At 44.2% G+C, this 21,675-nt stretch overlaps 1 protein-coding gene and 1 long non-coding RNA gene across 5 annotated transcripts in view; one reads left to right on the top strand and one right to left on the bottom strand.

Annotated features, from left to right (window-relative positions):
* LOC132231709 (uncharacterized) overlaps positions 1-21,675 on the bottom strand; it is a 319,045-nt gene that overhangs the window by 66,137 nt on the left and 231,233 nt on the right. The gene's annotated exons all lie outside the window — the stretch shown is intronic.
* Positions 1-21,675, top strand: part of UBE4B (ubiquitination factor E4B) — a 92,327-nt gene that overhangs the window by 6,552 nt on the left and 64,100 nt on the right. The window lies entirely within an intron of this gene.

Here is a 21,675-nt window from a genome sequence, read left to right as displayed (position 1 = left end):
CATTAAGGGACCCTGGTGGGGCAGTGTGTTGGTGGAGACTTACAAGAAAAAACTGATATTTATGCTGAGCAGTAGTTGCCGGGGAAGGGCCCTTGGAACTGGCTGTGACACAGGATCAGGAAAGAGCGAGCAGTAGTGGGACTGGAGACGGGATTTTGCCAGGGGAGCCAGATCTTGGAGAGTTTGCAGACATGCCTAGGAGTTTCAACTTTGTCAGTAGGACTGTAGGAAGCCTTTGAGGGATCTTAGACTTGGCAAAGGGGTAGAAGGTGGGTTGGTGGAAGGTGGCTGCAGGGCGGAGGCTCTGTTGCTCTCGAGGAGTGAGGCGGTGGGGTCCAAAGTCAGGCGCTGGCCGTGGGTATGGAGGAGGGCAGACATCAGAAATATTTAGGATCTAAGTTAACCCACCTCGAATGATCAGTTTGTTATGAAGGGGGTGGGGGTGGAAGGAGTCAAGAGGAATCGAGTCCTTGGTTTCTAGCTTGGAGGAGGATGGGTGGGCGGGAGGAACCAGGAAATCCAGACAAGGATCATATTTGGAGATGCAGGTGGGTTCGTTTAAACCTTTCAAAGATGAGCCAACATGGAGATTCCCTCCCCTGGCCTTTCTTCTCTAACATCTCCATCTTTTTTATTATTATTATTATTTAATATGTTTTTACTGATTTTAGAGAGAGGAAGGGAGAGGGATAGAGGATAGAGAGATAGAAACATCTATCAGCTGCCTCCTGCATGCCCCCTACTGGGATCAAGCCCGCACCTGGGGCATGTGCCTTGACTGGTAATCAAACCTGATGACCTCTTGGTTCATGGGTCAACACTCAACCACTGAGCTACACTGGCCTGGCAAACATCTCCATCTTTTTTTAAAAAATCTTACCTGAGGATATGTTTAGAGAGAGAGAGAAAGAGAGAGAGAGAGAGAAAGAGAGAGAGAGAGACCAACGTGAGAGAGAAACATCAATCGGTTGCTTCCAGTACGCAACCCAACTGGGGATAGAACCCGAAACCTAGGTATGTGCCCTGATTGGAAATTGAACCAGCAACCTTTTGGTGTGTGGGACGACACTCCAGCTAACTGAGCCACCTGGCCAGAGCAGACATCTCCATCTTTAAGACCTTTTCTTTCTTTGTGACAGACCTCAGAACTTAAGCTTACTGTTCCCAGGTAGATGGTTGCTGCCACCACTATACCCAGGATTCCTCTTCAGTCCTGGTAGGAGTGTGGGATGCAGCGTCCCAGGCCCCTTCTCCACGCCTTTTGTTCATTTTAACCAAGAGATGGAGAATGATAATGATATCAGCCGACATTTATTGAGCTCTTAATATGTGCTAAGCACTTAACTTGCTCAGCAAGGCTGGTGTTATTATCCCCATTTTAAAGATAAGAAAACTGAGGCTAATAAAATTAATAATTCATTGAAAGGCATACAACTAATATGCAGTAGAACCTGGATGCTAATCCAAGAGTTCTTATCCCTTTACTAAACTACCTGCAAAACAGAAATAACCCGAGCAAGTTTTCCTGTTTATAGCCATTTGTGTTGTTGTTGTTAATCCTCACACAAGGATATTTTTCCATTGATTTTTAGAGAGAGTGGAAGGGAGGGGGAGAGACACAGAGAGAGAAACATCGATGTGAGAAAGACACATCGATTGGTTGCCTCCCGCATACACCCCAACCAGGGCCAGGGATTGAGCTGCAACTTAGGTAATGTGCCTAAGTTGACTGGAATCAAACCCGGGACCCCTGATGCTGTATCCACTGAGCCAAACCGGCTAGGGAAGCATTTTTATTGTTACTTTTAAAAAAAACGATATATATATTTTTTTATTGATTTCTTATAGAGAGGAAGGGAGAGGGATAGAGAGCTAGAAACATTGAGAGAGAGAAAACCATCGATCAGCTGCCTCCTGCACACCCCCTACTGGGGCTGTGCCCACAACCGAGGTACATGCCCTTGACCGGAATCGAACCTGGGACCCTTCAGTCCGCAGGCCGACGCTCTACTCACTGAACCAGACCAGTCAGGGCTTCTTGTTCCTTTTGAGATGGGCAGTGGAAGCCCTGGTGATGGCTAAGGGTGGAGCTCATCAAATACCCTCTACTCCTGTGGGGGAAGAGGAGAGAAAGACTCTGACCGGGGCCCGTGGCCTTCAGGTCTTTGCTCTGTAGAGTGTGTTTTCTCTCAAGGTTCTTACAGTGAGTCTAGGTGGAGACGTCTCCCTGCTCATTCCGGGGCATTCACTGCTGACTCGCTGCGTGTCAGACAGCACCCGAGCCCTGCTTGCCTGGAGCTTCATTCCAGGCAGAGGAGACACGGAAAGCACTGTCCGCCGCGCTGTCATTGGCGATAAGTACTGTGAAGAAGGGTAAAGTAGGCTAAAGAGGGGGAGGGCAGTGGGGCGTGGGGAGTGTATGCAGTTTTGGGAGGTGGCTTTTGAGTAGAAACTTAAAGACGACAGAGAGCCATCTCGGGGGCGGGGGGGGGGGGAGGGGAGTGTTCCCAGGTGCCGGGGACAGCAGCAACAGGGGTGCATCCTTGATCTGCTCCAAGAACAGCAGGTGTGGTTGGAGCCTACTTGGCAAGGGCACAGGCAGGGGAGGAAGTTATTCATTATTTTGTAGCAGAAATTTACTGAGTTCTCTAACTGGGCTTCAGGCCTTTCTGAAGCCCTCCCTCCCTTTTTTCACATTCCAGCATCTCTGAATGGGGATGCGTCTAGGAATGGCGTACTCACCATTGGCCAGGTGGCAGTGTGACACAGTGTCATTTCCTGTTTATGTGCCACCCTGGTGATACCTGTTCATGTTATTGCCCCTGCAGCTGAGTGCTACCTGTGTTGCATTTAGTTGCCACTTTAAATGCATTCAAACAAATTACACTTTGATCAGCAATGAAAGGAAGTGTTACTTTGTATGAGGAAAGGAATGGAAACTAATAGGGAGTCAATCTGATGTTAGCAAAGAACTACTACTGTTTGTTATTGGAGGAATGACTGCAATTTCATATTTTATTGCAAAGCAACAACCAAGTGCATTAGGGACTTTAGACAGGCAGAAACCCACAAGTCTGTGAAGCTGTGTCATTTTGCAACTGAACATACAATTAGAAGGATTGCCTTTCATACCCAGACAATCAGCTGAAGGTCAAAGACACCCCATATTCCTCAGAAAGAAATTTCAGCCCTGGCCGGTTTGGCTCAGTGGATCGAGCATCGGCCTGGGGACTGAAAGGTCTTGGGTTCGATTCCAGTCAAGGGCATGTACCTTGGTTGCGGGCACATCCCCAGTCAGGGCGAGTGAGTGCTGGAGTCAACCAATCAATGTCTCTTCACATTGATGTTTCTCTCTTTCTGTCTCTCCCCTCCCTTCCACTCTCTGTAAAAATCAATGGAAAAAATATTCTCCGGTGAGGATTAACAGCAACAAAAAAATAAAACAAAAAAAGAAAGAAATTTCAGAGCAGTGAGAGGCTGGTGAAATGATTACTGCTCTGTGTGGGTCTGTTGTTAGGCCTTTTGTGTGGTTTGTGTGGTTTTCTTGGTGGTGCAAAGCTAATGGGGCAGCTCACAATCAGTGGCAGCTTATATTTGATGAAACACAGTATACGCACAGCATTGTTCAGGACCACATTTCCACATTTCAGCACCTTTGAAATGGGGATGCTGCTTACGATGGTGTAATCACCGCTGGCCAGGTGGCAGTTGTGACACGGGCAGTCCTACTTGTATGTTCAGTTGCAAAATGGGACACAGCTTCACAGACTTGTGGGTTTCTGCCTGCCTGTGAACAATACAGGCAGAAGTCCCTGCTTTCATGGGGCTTACATTCTGATTTATGTTTTAAGAGAACCCCTCTGGCGGCTGTGAAGAGAATAAATAAAGGGGAAAGAGTGAAAGCAGAGAGAAAGCTAAGGAGCCATTACTGGACCAGGATCAGTGGTGGAGAAGGGGGGCGGGGAAGGGTCAGATAGCGGATGGCCAGGTATTTTGTGGGTAGAGCAATAGGATTGGGTGATGGGGTGGGTATGGGCTGTGGAGGAGTCGAGAATGGCCACGTGGTGGGCCATTGCAGCAGAGTCATGAAGTGGCAGCTGCCTAAAGGAAATAGACGTTGATTTCTCTCTAAGTAGAAGTCTGGGAAGGAGGCAGGGACTGCTGTGGCAGCTCCGTGCTCAGCAGGGGCCCAGGCGCCTTCGGTCTTGTACCAACTCTCCTAACATATGGCTTCCATCTCTTGGGCCATGTCTGTCTGCGTTCTGCCCGGCGGGGAGGGGAAGGAGAAGTCGTGCTCCTTCTCTTTAGTGGCACAGCTTGCAAGTGGCTCCGATCACCTCTGCCCACCTCCCACCGGCCAGAACCTGAGTCACATGGCCACGGCTACTGCCAGGAAGCAGAGAAATACACTTTTACTGGGTAACCATATGTTCAGCGTTCAGCCAAAAGTTCCCTTATGCTAGAAGGGGACAACAGTCTAGCCCTTTTCTTTCTAAACCCTTCTTCCCAAATGTTGACCACACTCTGCACCTTCCCAAAGGAGACAGCCCTCAGTCACCTTCAGAGCCCAGAATCTCTGGGAGGTACACAGGGTGGGCAAAAATAGGTTTACAGTAATACAAATAAATAATGCAATAATTAATAAATAATACAGGAATAAACTGTGTTTTGTGTACTTGCAACTGTAAACCTACTTTGTTCTACTCCTTACAGCCTAGGAACCTTTAGATTAAAATACAAGTTATCGCCGAGACCGGTTTGGCTCAGTGGATGGAGCGTCGGCCTGCGGACTGAAAGGTCCCAGGTTCGATTCCGGTCAAGGGCATGTACCTGGGTTGCGGGCACATCCCCAGTAGGAGATGTGCAGGAGGCAGCTAATCGATGTTTCTCTCTCATCGATGTTTCTAACTCTCTGTCTCTCTCCCTTCCTTTCTGTAAAAAATCAATAAAATATATTAAAAAAAAAATACAAGTTATCTGCCTGGCCGGTGTGGCACAGTGATTGAGCGTCGACCTATGAACCAGGAGGTCACAGTTCAATTCCTGGTTGGGGCACATGCCGGGTTGCGGGCTCCATCCCCAGTGTGGGGTGTGCAGGAGACAGCAGATCAATGATTCTCTCTCATCATTGATGTTTCTCTCTCTCTCTCCCCCCCCCTTCCTCTCTGAAATCAATAAAAATACATTAAAAAATAAAATATACGTTATCTGCTGTCCCCCTCCCCAGCATGTAGTGTGGTGGAATAGGTTAGGAGGCTGGAAATAAAAACTCGCAGTTGGAAAAGGAAAGAGTGGGTATGCAGACCCCTAACTGTCCATAGCGTTGTCAGCTTCTGCCAGGCTGCGTGTGGGCTCCCTGCCTGGCAGTGTGGGAGACCCTGACAACCTGGTCAGCACCCTGTCTGCTCTCTCGCAGGAATTCCCTTGCCCCTGGAGCTCTGGAAGGTCTTCAGGGTCTGTTCTCCTCTGGAGCCAGGTCATTGGAGACTACCGCCTGCGGGTTCTGCAGCTCGTTTCCTCCTGGACACTGAAGGAGTTGGCCTTTCAACCCTACTCAGCCCCGAATTACTAGGCTCTGAGTAAACTTAGACTGGAGACCATGGACATGCCTCAGGCACATCTGTGTTTCCTCTTATCCCTGCATGCAAATCAGCAAGCTGTAGCTTGAGTCTGTCTCATTCTTGTGGGACTTCTTGCTTAAGGTGGCAAGAAGCCAGTAAGCACCCAAATTCTAAACTGTTCAACCAGTTTCCCTAGAATTACAGGCGTGTTGGCATGCAGGCTGTTTTCCAGGGTGTCACAGGTTTTACCAAATGTTTTATTATGGCCTAACAAGGCTCACCAGCCTTCCTCCTGCAACATCTGTCCCTGTGCTGATCCCTAAGCCATTGCCACATAAATTCTGTTAAGATTGGGAGCTCCAACATAATAATGGCTTAAACAAGATAGAGGCTTGCTTTTTTTAAAAATATATTTTATTGATTTTTTACAGAGAGGAAGGGAAAGGGATAGAGAGTTATAAACATCGATGAGAGAGAAACATCAATTCACCTGCCTCCTGCACACTCGCTACTGGGGATGTGGCCATAACCAAGGTACATGCCCTTGAGCGGAATTGAACCTGGGACCCTTAAGTCCGGAGGCTGACGCTCTGTCCACTGAGCCAAACCAGTTAGGGCTAGAGGCATACTTTTTAACCCTTTATTTAAATCATTTAAAAAAGATTTTTCAGTGACAGTTGACATACAGTATTCGTTTCAGTGATGAGACATTATATAATTTACTAAGTGATCATCTCGATAAATCTCACATTCACTGACACCATACATAGTTATTAGAATACTAGAGGCCCGATGCACAAAAATTGTGCATAAGTAGGCCTTCCTTCCCCCAGCTGCCGGCACCGGCTTCCCTCTGGCACCCAGGATGGGGGCTGGCTTTGCTCCGGCCACCTGCGGGCACCCAAGACTTGGGCTTCCCTCCAGCCCCAGCTTCATCTGGAAGGACATCCAGAATGACGTCCAGAAGGATGCCTGGTCTAATTAGCATATTAACCTTTTATAATTATAGATTATTGACTATATTTCTTATACTGTACTTTATATCCCCATGACTATTCTGTAACAACCAATTTGTACTTTTTAAAAAAATCCTCAGGGGTGGGGGTGGGCTGGAGGGGGTCAATGGGGATAAAGGGGAGACATATGTAATAATGTTAACAATAAAGAATTATTAAAAAAAATCCTTGCCCAAGAATATGTTTAGAGAAAGGGAGGGAGAGAGAGAGAAACATTGATGTGGGAGAGAAACATCAATCAGTTGCCTCCCGAATGTGCCCTGACAGGGGTTGGATCTGCAGTCTGTTGGTTTACCAGAGGACACTCCTCCAGCCAACTGAGCCGCCCAGCCAGGGCACAGGTATTCTTTTGAAATTGATTGTAAAAGTATTAGAACCTGTGAGAGAAAACGGAAGATGGTGAAAAACTTCTGATACTGGTGTGTACTTGCTGGCCTGAAAGGTTTTGCAATTATCAGGGTCAGCCAATTGTGTGACCCCAGACTCTCCTAAACATTTTAAGAGTCAGCAGAAGCTGAAGGAGGAGAAGGTGGGAGGAGTAGGAAGAGCAGAAAAGGTGACTGATTAAAATTACTTCTCCTGGTACTAATCACACTGCACTGGGATTGTCTATTTGCTCACATATTTCCCCTTGCAGTATATGTTCCTGACTAGTTTTCACTGTTTCTTTTTAAAAAAATATATTTTACTGATTTTTTACAGAGAGGAAGGGAGAGGGATAGAGAGTTAAAACATGGATGAGAGAGAAACATCGATCAGCTGCCTCCTGCACACCTCCTACTGGGAATGTGCCCTCAACCAAGGTACATGCCCTTGACCAGAATCGAACCTGGGACCTTTCAGTCCGCAGGCCGACGCTCTGTCCACTGAGCCAAACCGGTTAGGGCTTCACTGTTTCTTTTTATCCAGCTCTTAGCACAGGGTTTGGCACAGAATGACCCACAAAAGATACTTGTTAAATGGCCTGAGTTGAACACAGTGTGTCTTCATGTGACTCTTAATTTTTATGTTGCAATAGTTCTTTTGTTGTTGTTACCGCCACATTTAAGTTGCATTAGTTAAGTTAAAGTAGGCACTTGAAAGAAACATTAAGTCAGAGTTGTAATTCATAGTCAGGTATAGCTGGGTTTTATTTCCACCAACCAGGTGAACGACCCTGGGCAAAATATATAACCTTCCTGAGCCTCGGTTTCCTTACTTGTAAAATGGGGTTTCGGATACTCGCCTCAGGGCTTTGATCTACAGATTAATTACCGAATGGCAGTGAACCCTAAGATGCCTGAAGCACTGCCTGCCAGAGTGGATTCCTGGGACAGATCAGCTCTTTCCAGAGTAAGAGCGAACTGTTCATAATTAGAATTTCAGTTGGTGCCCATATGACATTTAAGAAACCCTTTGCAGGGCATCATGCGAAGAGCATCAAGGCAGTGTCTGCCTGGTTAAGGCCTCAGGGAAGCCCTGGCTTGTGTGAAAGGTGTTGGAATCCTCTCTCTCTCCCCTTTACTTCCCAAAGTCTCTTCTCACCCAGGGGCCACCTTCCGGCTGAAGCCACACTGTCACCTCTTGTCAGGTCTCCCATTTTCTAAAACCTGAGTGATCAGGGGCCAGAATCTGGGGGTTTGAAGGGAAGGGAATTGGACAGGCGGGACCTGAGGAGCCCCAGGAAAAACAAGCTGCGTATCTGAACGAAACTCAAGGTGACTCATCTACTCAAATCCGATCACTTATTTTGCCTTCTGAAGGGATTGTTCTCCCGCAGGGCTGGGACAGGGTGCCTGGTGGGGGGTGGATTCGTTCTAAATTGGATGTCTTGTGTTAATTGCTTCCCAGTTGCCATAGCTTTAGCTTCTTGTCCATTTCTTTGAAGACAGTAGTCAGGCAGGGGAAAGAGGGATCTTTGGGGTCCTAGTATTGAGAAGTGCTCAGCCTTGACTTAATTAGCTTCCTAATTAAACATTACGAGATAATTCAGTGCACATTGTTTCTTTGCTTCCCTGTCCGTGTTTGGTATAGATTCCAGATGTGTAATAGTGTCGTGGTAATTTAATTGGTTGAATTTTCTGGCAAGATGAGGTAGCACTTTGCTCATGGACCTTTTTGGGAACTGAATTCCTAGGATTTCCAAGCAAGTCATACTGAGCACCTGTCATCTGCCAGGCACTCACCTGGAACCACGTCAGGTCAAGGGCTTTCTCTTTGTCAGACCCTGTGTCTGTACTTGTCATTGGGACCAGCTTCTGGGCATGTGGCCTGGCCTCACAAGTGCCCACACTTGCTGTCATGCTCTGCTGTTGCTGCCTGACAAGTCTGAACACATTTTGAGCAAGAGGCTCTGCATTTTCATTTGGCACCAGGCCCTGGAAATGCTGCAGCTGGTCCTGCTTGCCACTGACTTTCTCTGTGCAAGTGGATATGACTGGGTAGAGTTCGACTAGATCCCGAGGTTATAGAAACCCACACGGAAGCTCACCAGAGAGGGATTCTTCCTGTTTTTATGGGGAAAATATTAGTGTGTGTCTGACTGTAATGCCATGTCATTAATAGAACTTCTTGAAAACTTTAACAGGTTTCTTTGCATATGTGATATCGAATCTTTGGTTAATTTATTTAACTTGATCAAATAGATTCACTTTTTTTTTTTTTTTTAGCATGTTACCCTTTTATTAGTATAGATAAATATATTGTGGGAAGATTATTTGAGACTCCCCACAAGTTCTAACATGCATTGATAATTCTTGCTTGAAGCAATTATTACTATCATGGTTGCCAAATAGTAATTTTCTAATAACATTGTCATCATTCCTTATATATTTTTGTTTTCCTACTATATGGGAGAGCTTTATGCTTCTACCTCATTTATTTATTTATCAGTTTGTTGATTTATATTAGAATGAACTCATCAATTTTTTTATTTTTTTTAAATATTTTGTATTGATTTTTTACAGAGAAGAAGGGAGAGAGATAGAGAGTTAGAAACATCGATGAGACAGAAACATCCATCAGCTGCCTCCTGCACACCCCTCACTGAGGATGTGCCCGCAACCCAGATACATGCCCTTGACCAGAATCGAACCTGGGACCCTTCAGTCCGCAGGCCGACGCTCTATCCACTGAGCCAAACCAGTTTCGGCATCAATTTTTATTTTATTCTATGAATTATGTCGTTGTTACCATCACTATTTATTTTGATGTGCAAATTGTTTTAGATTTAGCTAGCTTTTGTGTTCTTTCATCATCACATCATTTTAAAAGCATTTCCCCTACTTTCTGGCACTGCATCCTAGGCTTTTCTTGTGCTTTCCTAGCCTCAGTCCTGGGATCACCCATTTCCCCTAAAAACTCTAATTCTATTTATTGGAACATGGTATTTAGAAACCAATATCTAAAACGAAGGGAAGGAAGGAAGGAAGGAAGGAAGGAAGGAAGGAAGGAAGGAAGGAAGGAAGGAAGGAGGGAAGGAGGGAAGGAGGGAGGGAGGGAGGGAGGGAGGGAGGGAGGAAGGAAGGAAGGAAGGAAGGAAGGAAGGAAGGAAGGAAGGAAGGAAGGAAGAGGGAGGGAGGTGCCGGGGTCCAGCCCCAGCAGGTCCAGGGGTCCCCAAAGGTGTGGACGGAGTCGGCGAAGAAGGAATGACACGGAGACAGCATTCAGTTGATCAGCAGCCTAGCCAGGATCTCCAGCCAAGTTCTGGTCTGGATCTCCAGAGAGGTTCTGCTTCAGATCTCCAGCCAGGTTCAGTCACCAGGTTCTAGTCAGGTTCTCTTGCCAATTTCTGTAGTCAGGTTCAGTCCAGGATCTTTTGCCATGTTCTCTCCAGCGAAGTTCTTCTGTCTGTAGGTTCTGTGTAGATTCTGTCTGTAGGTTCTCTCTTCTTAGTTCTGTGTTCTGAGTTCTGTGTTCTAAATTCTGTGTTCTAAATTCTGTCTCTTGCTGTCTTGTTTTTTTTTTTTTAAATTAAATCTTTATTGTTCAGATTATTACATTTGTTCCCTTTTTTCCCCCCCCATAACTCCCCTCCTCCCAGTTCCTGCCCCACCCTCCGCCCTCACTCCCCACCCACTGTCCTCATCCATAGGTGCACGATTTTTGTCCAGTCTCTTCCCACATCTCCCACACCCCTTTCCCCCCCAAGAATAGTCAGTCCATTCCCTTTCTATGTCCCTGATTCTATTATAATCAACAGTTCATTCTTTTCATCAGATTATTTATTCACTTGATTCTTAGATTCACTTGTTGATAGATGCATATTTGTTGTTCATAATTTGTATCTTTACCTTTTTCTTCCTCTTCCTCTTCTTAAAGGATACCTTTCAGCATTTCATATAATCCTGGTTTGGTGGTGATGAACTCCTTTAGCTTTTCCTTATCTGTGAAGCTCTTTATCTGACCTTCAATTCTGAATGATAGCTTTGCTGGATAAAGTAATCTTGGTTGTAGGTTCTTGGTATTCATCACTTTGAATATTTCTTGCCACTCCCTTCTGGCCTGCAAAGTTTCTGTTGAGAAATCAGCTGACAGTCGTATGGGTATTCCCTTGTAGGTAACTGAGTTTCTTTCTCTTGCTGTTTTTAAGATTCTCTCTTTGTCTTTTGCTCTTGGCATTTTAATGATGATGTGTCTTGGTGTGGTCCTCTTTGGATTCCTTTTGTTTGGGGTTCTCCGCGCTTCTTGGACCTGTAAGTCCATTTCTTTCACCAGGTGGGGGAAGTTTTCTGTCATTATTTCTTCAAATAGGTTTTCAATCTCTTGCTCTCTCTCATCTTCTGGCACCCCTATAATTCTGATGTTGGTACGCTTGAAGCTGTCCCAGAGGCTCCTTACACTATCCTCGCATTTTTGGATTCTTTTTTCATTTTGCTTTTCCGGTTGGATGTTTTTTGCTTCCTCGCATTTCAAATCATTGACTTGATTCTTGCGCTCCTCTGGTCTGCTGTCGGGCGTCTGTATAATATTCGTTACTTCAGTCCGTGTGTGCTTAATTTCTAGTTGGTTCCCCAATATAAGATCGAGGGTCTTATTAGTTTTCGTATAGATCTCATTAAGTTTATCGGCAGCTTCTAAACAGTTCTTGAGAGACCTTAAAAGTGTGGTTCTGAACTCTATTTCTTCCATTGACAATTTTGTCCTGTTTCTTTGTCTCTGCATTTTGTTATGCTTCCTTGGTGCACCCCCTAGTGGTCTTTGTTCGCAGTCTTATAGATAAATCTTGATTGTTGTAGCTAATTCCAGGGAGGGTTTGACCTCCAGGCCAAGTGGCTATGAGAATCAGCTGTGTCAGCAGTGAGAGAACTTCTGTCCTCTAGGGAGGTGCTAATCTAGCCTTTGCCTGAGGCTATCCGGCAAATGCCTCTGTGCAGGGCGTGGGCAGGGCGGGTCGCACAGGATCAACAGGGTGGGCCAGAGAGAGCAGTTATGGCGGCTCTCAGTCCTGTCCCCAGGGGCTCTGCCTCTCTGAGTCCCAGCACCCGCTGCAAAGCTCGGAGAGAAAGCTACACTCACTCTGACCGAAGCCAGACAGTCCCGCTTCTCCCGTTTGAGTCTGGGTCCCTAAAGACTCGCCCGGATCTGGAGCTCAGAGTCTGCGACTCCCTCCCGATTGAAAACGCCAACCGCGCCCTCCGCCGCCAGCCCGCTCCGCGCACTCCGCACCTCAGAATTTGACTTCAGCACTGCGCCTCCTCTGAGTGTCCGTATGCGTTTCTCTTTCCTCCTAGTTGTAGGACTTCCACTCAGCCAGCGTTCCTGTGGTTCTGGGTGATGTCCGTTCCGTGTTTTAGTTTCACTTTTGAAGTAGTTGTTCAAAGCAGCAAACTCCGGCGTTAACCTATGCCGCCATCTTGGTTCCAGATTCACTTTTATTAAGATCAGTAGTTTTGGGGTTTTTTCCCCTTTTTTCTTTTTTCTTAAAATCAAGAGTTTTGACATATAGGCATTTACTTCCATATTATCTTTTTCATTTTGTACATCTTATTTCTCCAATCTCAGTAAAATTTCTTTTGTGTTTTATCAAGGATAATATATTTTGGTAATATCCTTACAGTGTAAACACTTGCTTTCATGAAGTATGAATTGTGTTTAAAACTATAGCTCATGTTGGTTTTAGAATTTAAAAATGTTATCCAGCCCTGCCAGTGTGGCTCAGTGGTTGAGCATTGACCTGTGAACCAGGAAGTCACTGTTTGATTCCCGGTCAGGGCACATGCCCGGGTTGCGGGCTTGATCCCCAGTAGGGGGCATGCAGGAGGCAGCTGATCAGTGATTCTCTCTCATCATTGATGTTTCTATTCCTCTCACCCTTTTCCTTCCTCTCTGAAATCAATAAAAATATACATATTTTAAAAATGTTATCCAATGGCTAGTTTTCTATAGTATTAGTGTTTATTTGTAAATACTTATCTGTGATGGCCAGTCAGGAATTATGATTGACCAAAAATAATCCTGTGCCAATTACTAATTTTAAAAAATAATAAAGTACATTTAATCTTAGAGATGGAAACGTTTTGTATATATGGATGTCCTAGTGAGGAAATTTCTGAGAAGGAAATGAAAAGTAATGCAAAATTTTAAAATATCTAGCAACCTTTTTAATCCAGCAGAAGATAAAAAGTTTGGTGTGATTTGATTTATAGTATACTCTTTCTAGTGGCCCGGTGCACGGATTCATGCACATTGAAAGGAAATTAATTAGAAATATTTTAATATTACTGTTTGCCATTTCTCTTTAGTAGAAGTGTCAGATGAAAGAAAATTAGTAAAATGTATATGAAAATAATATATCAATTGATTCATAAACAATAACATGATGTAACAATAACAAAGACATGATATGAAAACAACATTGATAAAAACAATAACTGATAAATTGATTAAACTTATTCTAATATGTCCCTGTACACCACATTAAGAGTAAAACCACTTTCAGAGTGCTTGACTAATTTCCCTTGTGATGAAGTATTTACAACTTTAATGTCATATGCTCTTCAAACTCGAGAGAAAGCAACATATAACTGACCATGTCCGAAAACGGGTTTAGGTAGGAATATTCCTACTCTGTCTAGAGTTTGTCCTTGTGATTTATTAATAATCACCACAAATGCTGGCATCATGGGAAACTGTCTTCGAATTAATTTAAATGGGAGGCAGACGGGGACAAATCGATTCTTGGAATCAGAACAACCTCTCCTCCTGCAGATCCTGTTAATACTTCAGCTTCGATTATGTTAGGTTGCAATCTTTTGTGCCAATAGTTCGTCTTCAAACATATTCTGTCGATGACTCCACTTTCTTTTAGCTTCAGAATGTCAAAAACAACCAAATTTACGATCACAATGACAGATCAAAACACATGCGTGCTATTGGCGCCAGCGAGAGCTTTATAGGTATCGCACACGTGCGAATCAACGTTTATTTTTAAGTTGCCAGTGCGCGTCATATGTACCGGCAGGTTGGTCAGACGGTCGGTTGGTCACCTAGCCTTTTGAAAAATAGATAATTGTCATGCTTAGGGTATTGAGAGATAAGAACATTCAGAACAAAGCAGGCAAATATTTTTTAAGGCAAGATGAAGGAAAAAGTTAAAAATGCTAAAAAATTGTTTTTTTAAAAAGCCCTTTTCTGACTGTATACAGATCCATTAGAGGAATTGATACTTTGCTTTCAGCAGTAATTTTTAAAAATGTTAACACTTAGGCTGCACAGGGAAACAATGGCTAGCCCCTTTGAACTTTGAATGTCAGTTGTGCAGAGCAGAGCAGTAGTGTCACTTAAGGCTTTTTTGTTTTAGGTTTGTGCTTGGTGACCATTAATTGATTCATTAACCTTTTACATAACGAATCTTTTACCTGTGATACAGAACAGGCATCATTTCCCTGGAGTCTCATGAAAACAAGTGCCACTTTTTCCCCCTGAAGGACGCCGTGGGGCCCTCAGGCGGTCATCTGTAAGGGCTTTTGTTTGCTCATTCACTTTTACTTTGTACAGATGGCCTCACACTCAAAAAGTTTGGTGATTTCTGGTCTAGGGAATTGTGAATAAAGTAGTCTTTTGCCTTGAGATGTTGTGATTAGAATGGCAATTATGTAATTGTTTCATATGCATTAGAAATTATGTGAAGGGACACGAAAGATGGGGGAAAATAGAAGTTTCTTAAGTATCATCTCCATTTTCATTTATGCATGATTTGCACTAATACTAATATCCATTGTGATTTAATTTGTAAATTAAAATGCCCAATGGGAATCACTACATGTGCCCTTTTTCACACTGCTTTTTTTTTTTTTAATATATTTTATTGATTTTTTACAGAGAGGAAGGGAGAGAGACAGAGAGTTAGAAACATCGATGAGAGAGAAACATTGATCAGCTGCCTCCTGAACACCCCCCACTGGGGATGTGCCTGCAACCAAGGTATATGCCCTTGACCAGAATTGAATCTGGGACCCTTCAGTCCGCAGGCTGACGCTCTATCCACTGAGCCAAACTGGTTAGGGCTCACACTGTTTTTTTAAATTTGGTTTTAAAAAATTGTGATAAAATATATAATATAATATAAATATATACCTCCTTTAAAGAGCAGGAGATATAAGTGAATAGAAAATAGATTGTTTTCTTTTAAAGATACAACATTACTGAGCTCTATATAGGTGGATGGATGGGTGGATGGATGAATGAATGATGGGGTGAGGTGGGTAGAAGGAAGGAATGAGAGGTGGATGGATAGATGAATGGATGGATGGATATGAATGGGGAATGAATGGATATGGATGAAATATAACCTCCCCATGAAACAATAACAGATGCCCCCGAGTGCCTCCTTGGTGTCTTTTCTGTTCCACTGTATCTTGTGCAGACCTCATCATGCTGTATTTTAACTGTTGTTTTTCTTCTATGTCTTTTCCCATTGGATCTGGAACTGCTTGAGGGTGAGGATTATGGCTCAACGTGTTGTCTTATCCTTAGTGCCTGCTATGGTGCCTGGTGCAAAGTAGACACTTGATAAACCAAGAAAGGACTGCATTTGGGGGGCAAGAATATGTTCATGAAGTGTCTTTTTTCCCCCTTTTATTTACTGGTACTTTATACATATATCTTGAACCAGAAAATGGAAACGTTCTTTATTTTAATATACACCCTCATCAAAGAGGGAGTTTACCACTGTTTGAATGTTGTTAGAGTCTGACTATAATATCTGCAATACTAACATGCTATACATAAATTCATTTATTCATAACTAATAATGGACAAACGCTGTGCCATCAGGGGAGTAAGGTTGCTTCTATTTGCAAGTCACTGCACCTCAGAAGGGATTTTCTGCTGTAAGATACTGGGGTATGGTTAAGATTGTGCACTCCCCAGTGAGACTGACTAAATTCCCATCTATTTCTAGCTGAGTTCAGTTTTCTCCTGTATAAAATGGGAAAATACATGTATACATCTCTTTGGATTATTAGCTGCGTTTACCTATGTGAACCCCTTAGAACAGCAGCTGGCACCTGATAAGGCTAGGTCATGCTACTCATTATCTGCTTCTGTCTTAGGCTATCCAGCAGCCGAAGTAGTCAGTGACCAACCAGGGCCGCTGTATTATCAAAATGCTGAGTTAGCGTCCTCTTTGCAGCGAGTTGGTGATGGGATTGTACTGAGAAGGAAGGAGACATTTACTTGTGTTCAGGTCAAACCTTTGAAGGAGAATGTAAGTCATTCTTGCGATGTTAGGATCGAAGGAAAAAGCCCTCTTCCACATTTGGGCCTCATTTATCTAGGATGGCAGTGGTATACAGAGGTTAACATATTTTCAAAATGTGAGGCAGTTTAAGCAGCAGGACTTTTGGAGCTTTTAAATGAAAATTAATTTAAAATTACAGATTTTTAAAAGGTAGCTGCGGGTGGATTTTAGATCGCAGAGCTGTGGTGTTCATATTTGAATGCGTTTGTTTTGGGATGTATTTTGGGCCTACATACAAGCATATTGTGAAATTGTCATAGCATTTTGTAAGTTTTACATATGGCCAGTTATTAAAAAAATGAAAGCACAATAATAATTAAAACAGGAGCTCCCTCTAGAACAGTGGTTCTCAACCTTCCTAATTCCGCGCCTTTAATACAGTTCCTCATGTGGTGACCCCCAACCATAAAATTATTTTCATTGCTACTTCATAACTGTAATTTTGCTACTGTTATGAATCATAATGTAAATATCTGATATGCAGGATGTATTTAGGCGACCCCTGTGAAAGGGTCGTTCGACCCCCAAAGGGGTTGTGACTCACAGGTTGAGAACCGCTGGTCTAGAAGAAGACCATTCTAGAAAGCTTTTTTCTTGATGTGGGGATTTAATGTTTTAGTAGAAAAGTAAGAAGCTTTGGTTGAATGACTGTTTACTAACTTGAAAACAATGCTTTTTGGATTTATTTCCCCCCACCAAGTGCTAGAAATAAGAGGACCAGCTTGGCCCATCCTGTCTTAGGTTCTGCCTCGCACCACCTCAGTGCCCCTTGCTGTTTTGAGCAGTAGCTCTGTCTTGAATCTGTTTTTAGTTCGTCAGGAACGTGAGGGTAGGACATGCTACATTAAGATAGAGCAGCTCTGGGGAAAGCCCTATTTTAATGTCATTTGCGAAGTAAGAACGGAAATAGTTAAGACAAGAAAACTTTAGGAATGAGATTTCATTATTAGTATATTTGGTTTGGCTTGTGGTTTAGGACCTAAGTTGAGGAATTAAAGTTCCTTCTTTTACGCTTTTGGTGTTTTCTCTCTGTGACATCTGAGGAAACAAACTTTTTTTAAAAAAGTACTTTTGCTTAAAAGAGAGTATATCAGTCTTACGCTTAGTGTAAACAAGTAGAGTAAGCGCAGAGAAAAATGTTTAATAATATTTTGGTATGTTGGGGCTATTCTTAGTTTGTGTCCCATATGTTCTGTTCGTGATAAAATTGGACGATTAAAGTCTCTTAATGGTCCAATTGATTGGATAGGCCTTTATACCTGCAGTTGCTCAGAACCATTCCTTGGGAGGCTCCTGTCCAGATGTTCCCAGGGTCCTCAGGTTGCTGAACCAGTTCGAAGTCACCACCATTGTAGAAAGTGGTCAGTCCACTGAAGGGCGTCGCTGCTGTGGGCAGCCCCGAGCACTGCCCAGTCATGGCTGTTCTTCTCTTAACAGCAGGTCTTTAAGATGGGGAGTCAGGACCGGTCCTACCAGTTCATGTTTTGCATGGACCTGCCTCTGTCCCTGACTGCACTCCTCCATCTCCCTTAACAGTACAGGATATTTCACACAGTTTGATTCTTCATTCTTTTTTAAAACCTGTGCTTGTAGAGTGGTGGGGGTAGGGGTTGGGAAATACCAGCACCGTGGAGATCTTTCTTCTTGGAAAACTTCCTTTTCTTCCTTCAAGCCCACATTGCAGTGAGCCAGGACATTTATTCTACGTTTATGTCACCGAGAACATCTGAAGCTAACCTGTCAGGCTGAACTTGGCACCCAGCGTTAAAGTGACTTCATGTTTTACCAAAAGATGATAGTGTTATTCAGTAAACTTTATGTGCAATGCATTTTCTAGAAGTTTTCATTTCTTCTTTCATTCACGCAGCAGATATTTAAAGAGCACCTACTATGTGCACGCACTCTTCTAGGCACTGATGGGACATCAGAACAAAACTGAGAAAAGTCCTTGTCTTAAACTTACTGTGGGGGGTGGTGAGTAAGTAGTATGCAAAGAACATCACAGGTGTAGTAGAGCCACGAAGGCAGGAGCCGTGAGGTAGAGAACAGGCGAGGGTGGTGGGTTTCTCACAGCTCTAGGAGGAAGGCACTGTTTTTATCCCCAGGGACAGATGCGGAACTGAAGCACAGAGGTTAAGCGACTTATCTTGAAACTACTTTGGTAGTTGGTAGTAAAGGTTGAATTGGACTTTGAAGTCAAGCATGAGCTAAATTTAACCACTTCTAAGGTACTGAAACTTAATTCTTAGCAAATTTCCAAATGCTGGTTTCCATGAAAATTTAGTCTCTCTTCACCAGACCTTCTGTTGTATTGGTGTGTATACATGGACACATTTTAAGATATTAAAATCCTGCCCTAATTTCAGAATGTATCCCAAATTGACCATGCACCACGATCTTCACAGCTACCCACCCTAGTCCAAGCCACACCCATCCTCTCCTAGACTACGGCAGTAGCCGCCTCAGTATCTCTGCCTGCGCCCGTGCTCCCCCCAGTTTATTCTCCATCGCAGCCAAAACAGAAATGTAAAAATGTAAGTTAGATCACGTTCTGTTCAAAGCCCTTTGGTGGCTCCCGGAGCCAGAGGTCTCCCAGGCCCCGCAGGCCCCTTTCATCTCTGAGCTTGTCTTCTGCTCTCGCCTGCTCCTTTTGCTCCAACCACACTGGTCTTCCTGACCTTGAACATGCCAAGCACAGTCCCACCGCACCCCCCAGATACCATCTCTTCCTACAGGGGTGTCCAGACGCCCCTTTACCAGAGAGGCCTTCAGTGTGCTTTCCATAGAGATTGTGGCTCTTCCTCCCTGCTTTATTCTTTGCTAATGGTGCTCATAACCACCTGGCATCATTTCGCTTCATTCGGCTCTTGTCCTTGGGCCTCTAGAACCTGAGCTCCGTGGGAGCGGAACTGCTTAGGTTACTGTGGTGCTCATGATGTTTGCTGAATGTGTAGCTGAAGAGGAGTCCGGACTAGAAGATGACACACCGCCTGGGTTTTGAATATTCAGTTAAACACTCTCGTGTGTGGTTTTGGTCCTTGGCCTCCCTCAACTCTGTATTAATTTCTCCCGTTGGTCAGTATGTACAGAGCTGTATGTGCCTGGCACTGTGCCCAAAGCTGGGGATACAGCATGAGCAAGGTAGACATGGTTTTCTCATGGAGCTTCCATTCCACTAGGGCAGTGTTCGGCAAACTGCGGCTCGCGAACCACATGCGGCTCTTTGGCCCCTTGAGTGTGGCTCTTCCACAAAATACTGACTTCTGCGCATGGGTCACGAAGTTTCAATCACACTGTACATGCACGCCCGCACATGGTATTTTGTGGAAGAGCCACACTCAAGGGGCCAAAGAGCTGCATGTGGCTTGTGAGCCGCAGTTTGCCGACCACGGCCCTAGGGAAACAGAGTAAGACAGGGAGTAAGAAAGGTAAGTATTAGCAGCCCATGAGGAGTGCGCGAAGGATGTGAACAGAGACCCGTGACATCAAGTGAGGGTGGCACGGAGGGCTGTGCTAGATGCCAGGGCGGGGGAGTCCTGCAGGTGACATTCAAGCTGAGAATGGAAGGAGGAGAAAGAACCAGCCATGCCAAGAATGAGAGAAAGTGCTCAGAGGCCAAAGGACTATCAAGCGGCCAGAGATAAGATGGAGTTTACGATGTTCTAGTAAATGTCAGAGGGCCTGCGTGGCTGCATGGGATGCCATGTGCCCGGAGGCAGCCGTTGGCGCAGTGAGGACTTAGTCCAGGCGCAGCGCAGAGCCGCTGCGGGTGTACATGGGAAAGTGACCGGTGATTCTAAAGAATTCCTGTGAGTGCGGTGCGGAGAGTGGGTGGGAAGAGGGACTATGACAACACGCTACCCTTTCTTGTCACTTAGGATTTTTTTAAAAAATTTTTTATTGATGGATTTTTTTTTTTATTGCTTAAAATATTACAAAGAGTAGTACATTTGTAATTAGAAAGACTCTCCTAGAGTACATACCCTTGACCAGAATCGAACCTGGGACCCTTCAGTCCGCAGGCCGACGCTCTATCCACTGAGCCAAACCACTCAGGGCGTCACTTAGGATTTTATTCTATACTTAGATTTTTAAAATCTCCCTGGCCCTTGGCAACCTCCATTTTGCTTTCTGTCTCTGTGACTTCACCTAGTCTGGGCACCTCATGTGGAAGCGCACAGCATTTGTCTCTCTGTGACTGGCTTCTGTCACGTAACAGAATGTCCTCAGAGTTCACCATTGGTGTGTATGTCAGACTCCCCCTCCTCTTTAAGGCTGACTAAGATCCCATTGTGCGGACACACCACATTCTATTTATCCATTTATCTGTGGATGGACACTCGGGCTGCTTCCACTTCGTGGCTATTGGGAATAGTGCTGCTGTGAACACGGATGAACAAATACTGCTTTCATTTTTCGTAGAAGTTCATGGTTAGCTGTATTGCTGCAGGGACACACGGGGGGCTTCTGAGCGTGGGGTCCAGAATCAGGATGCTGTGGTCATCTGAACAGTAAAGGAGCAGATTTCCTACAATGTTACAATGACAGCGAGCCTCTCAGTTCGGATGAGGTCCCTCCCTGATAACGTTTGTCATGTGTAATGTGTCCCCTTCCTTATTCCAAATGGAAAGAGTTAGCAGCCTGGTTGCTTTGCTTCTCTGAGGCCTGCTTAGAGCGGAAGCCTTGTTGTCACTCGTCCTCGGGGCCTGGGACAGCAGGTGGTCAGTGAGAGTATTGACTGGTTAGGAATTTAATGACTCTCAACACGGGGGAAGCGGTTCTTTGATCCACTGGGATTTCGTGGACATAATTGTAATATCTTCATAACTCTGGGATACTGGTATAAGGAAGAAGTTGTAGTTGTGTCCCATATGTTCTGTTCGTGATAAAATCGACTTTAATCGCCCGATTTTATCAACATTTTTATTGAAATTAAAAACTAATTATTGTGCTCTGGAACGTGATAAGTAAAATTTGTGTCTTAGTAAAATGTTTGTTTGTCATTGTTTGAGTGATTAAAATGGCCATGTTACATAGTTTTATTAAAATAACAACAAGCTTTAGTGTGTTTAAAAGTGTGGTGTGCTAATTGTAAATTCACAAAATCAGTCAAGGAAGTGTGATAAACAGATAAGAGGAGTAAGGCGAGTAAGATGCAGCTTTATTTATTTGTGTGTGTGAGTGTGAGTGTGGAAATGTATTTATTCTACCTTCGTATCTAATTTAACATTTGGTTTGGGGTAGAATTTAGGAATTAAAATAAAATTTTTAAAAATATTTTTATTGATTTCAGAGAAAGGGAGAGATAGAAACATCAATAATGAGGCAGAAGCGTACATCTGCTGCCTCCTGCATGCCCCACCCTGGGGATGGAGCC

Source organism: Myotis daubentonii, chromosome 3 (genome assembly GCF_963259705.1).
Source record: "Myotis daubentonii chromosome 3, mMyoDau2.1, whole genome shotgun sequence".
Classification (NCBI taxonomy): domain Eukaryota; kingdom Metazoa; phylum Chordata; class Mammalia; order Chiroptera; family Vespertilionidae; genus Myotis; species Myotis daubentonii.
The sequence above is the reverse complement of the archived record's forward strand: the minus strand, read 5'-3'. Positions and strand labels throughout refer to the sequence as shown.